Source organism: Lathyrus oleraceus, chromosome 4, assembly GCF_024323335.1.
Source record: "Lathyrus oleraceus cultivar Zhongwan6 chromosome 4, CAAS_Psat_ZW6_1.0, whole genome shotgun sequence".
In the NCBI taxonomy this organism is placed as follows: Eukaryota; Viridiplantae; Streptophyta; class Magnoliopsida; order Fabales; family Fabaceae; genus Lathyrus; species Lathyrus oleraceus.
The window spans coordinates 293983121-293990758 of NC_066582.1; the positions used below are offsets into that span (position 1 = coordinate 293983121).

A 7638-nucleotide genomic window follows, 5' to 3' on the forward strand; every position below is an offset into this window, starting at 1 on the left:
ATGAATGATAGCATTGACTCTTTGAATGGATTTGAAATTCTTCTGCAACAGTCCCAAGAGTTGGAACATGGACTACAACTTGTTCACACTTGGAGCTACTGGAGTGATATTTTTCATGATGGTTATAGATATATTTTGACAAATATTTACGGCTATTTTTATGACAATGCAATAGGCCGAAGATTTGATTTTATTTGTAAGGCTGGTGAGGCAGCTTGTGTGGATCAACAACAACAATGGCTTGTTCCTTTCATTGGTCCTTTGTGGAGTGGAAACAAATTAAACTTTCAACATTTGATGTCCTCCTATCATTTGGCACTGACCAAGTTTGATTTAAAACAAGATCAAAGTGTCTTTCTTGTGGTAAATCTGAAATCTTTCATGAAGCTCAAGAAGCCATTTGAGAAACGGTTCAATATTTCACTGTTTTCCTTCTAAATTTCGCAACGGGGCGAGGACAAAAGAAGTTTCATCTGCTTCTAATTCTTACTCTATACTTGACTGCATTTTCCACGAGCAAGATCAAACTTACTACGTTATTGATATGGTTTGTTGGCGTGGTTACTCCCTTTATGATTGTACTTTTTAGTTCATGTTCTTTTGTGTCAACTCCAAGCTTGTTGAGACCAGTGCTTGTGACTCTCCTTCGTATTATCATAAGTATAAGTTCAGTTTAGTTCCGGTGTATGGTTGTGATCAGAGCGGTTTGTGTTCAGCTTATTCCGCGCATGTTCCTTATGTTAAATATGGTCTCCTTTTCTATACAAGCATGCACATTACCATGTGGTATTTGGCTGTTTGGATGGAAGCTTCATCCGGCAGTCATATTTGCATTCAAGGTATTGCAATTGGAAAAGGGGGATTGGTTTTGGTGGATGGAAAACTTGAGAAGGCTGATCTAAAGTATCTTTGTTAAAAATAGTTTAGAGGAGACACTCAATTGATGGAAAGGTTCAATGTGTTTATTTGAGATGATATTTGGCTTTTAAATAGCCGATACAAAATGAAACATGCATAAAGCCATCTCTGTAGCAGTTACAAAAATAAAAATAAAAGCAGTTCCTAAAGAATAGGTATTCCCATAATACTAGAAATTATTCAACAAATTAGCTAGACCAACAATCCCTCCCTTAAGCTAAGGCATTTGTGCTTTAGCTTACTTCAGCAGCATCTGTCATTCTAAGCATATCACGAAGTTTCTCAAACTGCTCCAACTTCAATGGTTTTGTCATTATATCTGCAACTTGTTCCTCTGAGCAGCAAAACTTTAACTTCACAGTTCCTTCATTTACCAAATCCTTGAGAAAATGAAATCTCACTCCAATGTGTTTGCTCCTGCCATGAAATACAGGATTTTTAGATAATTGAATAGTAGAACTGTTGTCACAAAAAATCTCAAATCCTTATTTTTCTTTTGCTCCAAGCTGCTCGAGATTCCTCCTAAGCCAAATGCATTGACAGGCACATAGTGCTGCAGCAATGTATTCAGCTTCGGTGGTTGATAAACTCACTATCGGTTGCTTTTTGGAAGACCATGAAAGAGCTCTGAAACTAATAAAAAAACAAACCCATAAGTGCTTCTTCGATCGCCCAAGTCTCCAGCCTAATTATTGTCCGTATAAGCCACCAGACTCGTGCTTCCTTCTCGCCTCTTATAGAAAATACCATGCTCAGTAGTTCCTTTCAAGTATTTTAGAATTCTTTTTGTTGCTAGCCAATGTGACAACTTTGGATTTGCCATGAACCTATTAATCGAACTTACTCCGAACACCAAATATGGTCGAGTTGCAGTTAAATACATGAGGCTCCCAACAACTTGTTTAAACATTGTAGCGTCTATTTCAATGCTTGTTTCGTCCTTCGATTATCTTGTTCCTGGAATCTTGTTTCCATGATGAATCTTGTTAAAACTTCTCGAGCATATCTCCTTTGGCAGATAAAAATTCCAACAGCATTCTGTATAACTTCTATCCTAAGAAAATGTCGCATTCTTCCCAAATCAGACATATCAAACTCCAACATCATTGAGCTTTTAAACTCATCGCACATTTTTTTTTGTTACTAGTAAAGATTAAATCATCGACGTAGAGACTCACTATCAAAATGTTACCTCCTTTTTCTTTGGTGAACAAAGTATGCTCACTAAGACATCTTTCAAACTTTTCTCTAGCAAAATAGGCCTCAATCTTGCTGTACCAAGCTCGTGGCGCCTGCTTGAGTCTATATAATGCCTTTTTTAAATGGTAGACTTTGTCTTCTTTGCCTTTATTGACAAATCCTTCTAGTTGATGAACAAATACTTCTTCTTTGAGCTCGTCGTGAAGAAAAGCACTTTTGACGTCAAGCTGAAACATTTCGCATCCATTATGACCCGCCAAAGCAAGAATTACCTGCACCGTGTCAAGTCGTGCTACTGGTGCAAAAACTTCGGTATAATCTACTCCGTATCGTTGTGCATATCCTTTTGCCACCAATCGTGCCTTGAATTTTTCAACATTTCCACTCTTATTAAGTTTCGTTTTGAAAATCGACTTAACTCCGATAGGCTTCACATCTTTAGGTGCATCTGTTAGCTCTCATGTTTTATTGCTTTCTATGGCTTTCATTTCTTCATTCATCGCCTCTCTCCACTTCTTGCTCTTGAATGCTTCTTCGAAGTGAAAAAGGATCACTTCCACTTTCTGTCATCATCATCATTGCCAAACTCTCTTCTTCCTCAAATAGATATGTTCTTGTTTCATAATCAACCATCTAAATGATTGCTCTTCGATTTCTTGTGGCCATCCCTTCAACTTGACCCTCTTGAATAATTTCATTTGCACATGATCCAATCTTAGTGGAGCTGTTGTTTGAGCCATTTTGATTATTTTCACCACTTTTTTCTTCTTCATTTTGCTCAATCTCTTGCTCTTCTTTATTTTGCTCATTATCATTGTTTTCTTCATCTTCCCACACCAAAATATCAGCCTTGCACTCCTCTTTAGTCTGTCCCCAATCCCAGCTTTTCTCTTCTTCAAATACTACATCCTTGTTCACAACAATTTTTTTAATTGGATCGTATAATCTATATGCTTTGGATTCATATCTTACCCCTAGCAATATACAGATTTTACTCTTGTCGTCCAGTTTGGATCTCTTTTGATGTGGTACATGTACATGAGATACGCAACCGAAAACCCGAAAGTAGTTCACTGAAGGCTTCATACTACTCCATGCTTCTTCCAGAGCTTTATTTTCTACAGCGTAGGTTGGGCTTCTATTCTGGACGTGAACACACCATTTGACTGCTTCAGGCCAGAACACTTTTGGAACATTTCTCTGATTCAATATGGCTCTCGCTGCATTCATGATCGTCTGGTTTTTCCTCTCGGCAACTCCATTTTGCTGAGGAGTAAATGTCGCTGTCAATTTCCTGCTGATTCCTTGAGCTTTAGAAAATTCTTCAAACTCATTAGAAGTAAATTCACCACCCCCTATCAGTTCTAAAGCATGTGATATATTCACCACTTTCCTTCTCCACAAAAATCTTGGAACTTTTAAAAATGGCAAATGTTTCCGATTTTTCATGTAAGAAATAGACCCAAGCTTTACGAGTGAAATCATCAATAAAGATTAAGATATACCTCTTATCGTCGTTTGAAGTTGGTTTGATCGAACCACATATGTCAGCATGAATTAATTGAAGCTTCATCGACGCCCTCCACAAGCTTTTCTTGGGTATGGAGTTCTTATGCTGTTTTGCAACCAAGCATGTCGTGCAGATCTTCTTTGGGAATTTCAGAGCAGGCCAGCCAACTACCATCCTTTTATTTGAGAGTGCAATGAGCCCCTTGTGATTAAGGTACCCAAAGCGACAATGCCACAAATGTGCTTCACGCTCCGAAACTACCTCGGTTTGTAAGCACATAGAATCTTTTGGAGCCATAACAGCTAATAAACAAAACATTATATTCCCTCTCATATCAAACTGCATAATTAATCCTCTACTAGAATGAAATACTTTACATGTTCCATTCTGGATCAAAATTGCTAGCCCTTTTTCTTGAAGTTGTCATATGCTAAGCAAATTATTTTTCAACTCGGGAATAAAGTGGACATATGATATTACCTGAGTAATTCCATTTATTTGCATTCTGATGTTTCCTTTTGCTACGACGGCCATTGTTGTATCATTTCCGAGTTTGACAGTTCTGCGAAAACTTTCTTCCAACTCTGAGAATCATTCTTTATTTCCTATCATGTGATTGTTGCACCCAGAATCTAGAAACCACACTTCTTCTTTCATCATTTTCTGTGGATCTTCATAGGACATCGGTAACAATTCATCTTCTTCCTCCAACTCAGCGTAGTTTGCTCTCTTTTCCCAGTCATGACACTCGTATTGAAAGTGTCCCAGTTTGTGACATCGAAAGCACTCAATCATTGCTTTGTTTAAGTATTGTATTGGAAAAAATAGGTAAAAGATGTTATATTTTATTCGTCAGCCTTAGGGTGATTTATATAGGGAAGATTTAATTATTACAATTTATTTTCTCCTTAATGGAGAATAAAGAAAAATAAAGGTAGTATTAAAGACAATAATAAAACTGGAAATAATATATTTTCCAACTTGGTGCATAGATATCTATCATGCCCAACTTGTCTATCAAATACTGAAAAGTAGGCATTGCCAAACTTTTGATTAGGATATTCGCAGTTTGTTGATTTGAAGTCACGAAGGGTAGACATATGATTCCCGCATCTAACTTCTTATTTATGAAGTATCGATCAATCTCGATATGCTTGGTTCTGTCATATTGAATTGGATTATGAGCTATGCTAATAGCAGCTTTACTTTCAAAGTACAATTTCAATGGAAGCTCAATTTTCATCTTAAGTTCTTCTAGGACTCTAAGGATCCATAATCCTTCACAAATACCTTGAGACATAGCTCTAAACTCGGCCTCTGCACTACTCCTTGCTATAACTCCTTGTTTCTTGCTCCTCCATGTCACAAGATTCCCCAAATATAGGTACCATATTCAGAGGTTGATCTTCTATCTGTGATTGAACCTGCCCAATCGGCATCGGTGAAGATAGATACATTTTTTTCACTAGTCTTCTTAAAAATAATCATTTTCCAGGATTTCCCTTCAAATATCTCAGTATCCTATAGACTGCCTCAGGATGTTCCTCGAAAGGAGAATGCATAAACTGACTCACTACACTAATTGAGAAAGCAATATCAGGTCGGGTGTGTGACAAATAAATCAGTTTCTCAACCAATCTCTGATATCTCCCAGTAGCAACAGAAACATTACCTTCTCCCCAAAGTTTAGCATTAGGATCCATAGGGGTATCTACAGAACGACATCCACTCATTCATGTTTCTTTCAACAACTCTATAATGTATTTCTGCTGTGAAACCATAATACCATTTTTTGACCGAGCAACCTCCATACCTAGAAAATATCTCATGAATCCCAAGTACTTGATTTCAAAGTCTATTGCCAATTTCTCTTTTACTCTTGCCATTTTCACTGTATCGTCAACATAAACAATCAGGACAACAAGTTTCCCATAATGGGAGAATTTTGTGAACAAGGTGTGGTTAGCCTGTCCTTGGATGTACCCTTGTTTCTTCATGGACTGAATGAATTTTTCAAACCAAGCTCTAGGGGAATGCTTTAATTCATACAAAGGCTTATTTAGTTTGCACACATTTGATCCAAATTTGTTTTCAAAGCCAGGAGGAATATCCATATATACTTCTTCTTCTAGATCGCCATTAAGGAAGGTATTCTTAACGTCTAACTGATGCAAAGGCCAATCCATGTTAGCAGCAAGAGACAAAAGAATTCTGACAGTGTTCAATTTTGCAACAAGAGCAAATGTCTCTGAGTAATCTATACCATAGGTCAGAGTAAATCCTTTAGCCACCAAGCGAGCCTTGTACCTTTCAATTGACCCATCTGAATTATACTTCACAGTAAACACCCATTTGCATCCAACTGTCTTCTTGCCATCTGGTAGTGACGTAACACTCCAAGTTTTGTTCTTTTATAGAGCTTTCATCTCCTCAAGTACAACTTCCATCCACTTTGGAATTTCTAGAGCAACCTGTACACTTTTTGGAATTTCTACACTAGACAATTTTTAAGTGAAGGCAGACATAGATGAAGACAAATTTGAATATGATATAAAATTGGACATGGGATGTTTAATGCAAGATCTAACAGGTTTTCTAATGGCAACGAGATCATCTATATCAGGATACAAAATACGACTCTCAGAAATAGGGATAAATTTACCTTTTCTTTTGTTAGGAAATTGATCATTCCCCGGTTCAGATTCCTGGCAGTGTTAAGATGTGGACTTGTCCTTTCCTTTATGGTGCTTTTTCACAAAAACCTTTCCTTTCCAAGTCTTGTTTCCTAATTCAAATTTATTTTGTTGAAGTGACTCATTATTTTGTGGCAGTTTAATTAGATCATCATTATCATCGTTTTTCAGGATTCTCATTGTTTTTTACAAGAGAAAATGTAGGCTCGGATTCACAAGGTTCCTTACACATGACATGAGTAGGATCAGATAAAGAATCGTGACCATTTTCTGTTGGTGCAGGTGTAAAAATCTTAGAATTTTGTGATATTGGTAAAGATAAGTTATTTAAAAAACTCATGCCTTTGAGTAATCTATACCATAGGTCAGAGTAAAGTCTTTAGCCACCAAGCGAGCCTTGTACCTTTCAATTGACCTATTGGAATTATACTTCACAGTAAACACCCATTTGCATCCAACTGTCTTCTTGCCATATGGTAGTGACGTAACACTCCAAGTTTTGTTCTTTTCTAGAGCTTTCATTTCCTCAAATACAACTTCCATCCACTTTGGAATTTCAAGAGCAACCTGTACACTTTTTGAAATTTCTAGAGCTTTCATCTCCTCAAATACAACTTCCATCCACTTTGGAATTTCAAGAGCAACCTGTACACTTTTTGAAATTTCTACACTAGACAATTTTGAAGTGAAGGCAGACATAGATGAAGACAAATTTGAATATGATATAAAATTGGACATGGGATGTTTAGTGCAAGATCTGACAGGTTTTCTAATGGCAACGGGATCATCTATATCAGGATACAAAATACGACTCTCAGAAACAGAGACAGACTTGCCTTTTCTTTTGTTAGGAAATTGATCATTCCCCGGTTCAGATTCCTGATAGTGTTGAGATGTGGACTTGTCATTTCCTTTATGGTGTTTTTTCAAGAAAACCTTTCCTTTCCAAGTCTTGTTTCCTAATTCAAATTTGTTTTGTTGAAGTGACTCATTATTTTGTGGAAGTTCAATTAGATCATCTTTATCATCGTTTTCAGGATTCTCATTGTTTTCTACAAGAGAAAATGTAGGCTCGGATTCACAAGGTTCCTTACACATGACAGGAGTCGGATCAGATAAAGAATCGTGGCCATTTTCTGTTGGTGCAGGTGCAAAAATCTTAGAATTTTGTGATATTGGTAAAGATAAGTTATTTTAAAAACTCATGTCTTTGAGTAATCTATACCATAGGTCAGAGTAAAGTCTTTAGCCACCAAGCGAGCCTTGTACCTTTCAATTGACCTATCGGAATTATACTTCACAGTAAACACCCATTTG

The 7638-nt window shown here is 36.9% G+C and overlaps 1 pseudogene; it reads left to right on the plus strand.

Moving 5' to 3' along the window:
• LOC127137170 (uncharacterized) lies at positions 1-916 on the plus strand (annotated as a pseudogene).
• The last annotated feature ends 6722 nt before the right edge of the window (positions 917-7638 follow it).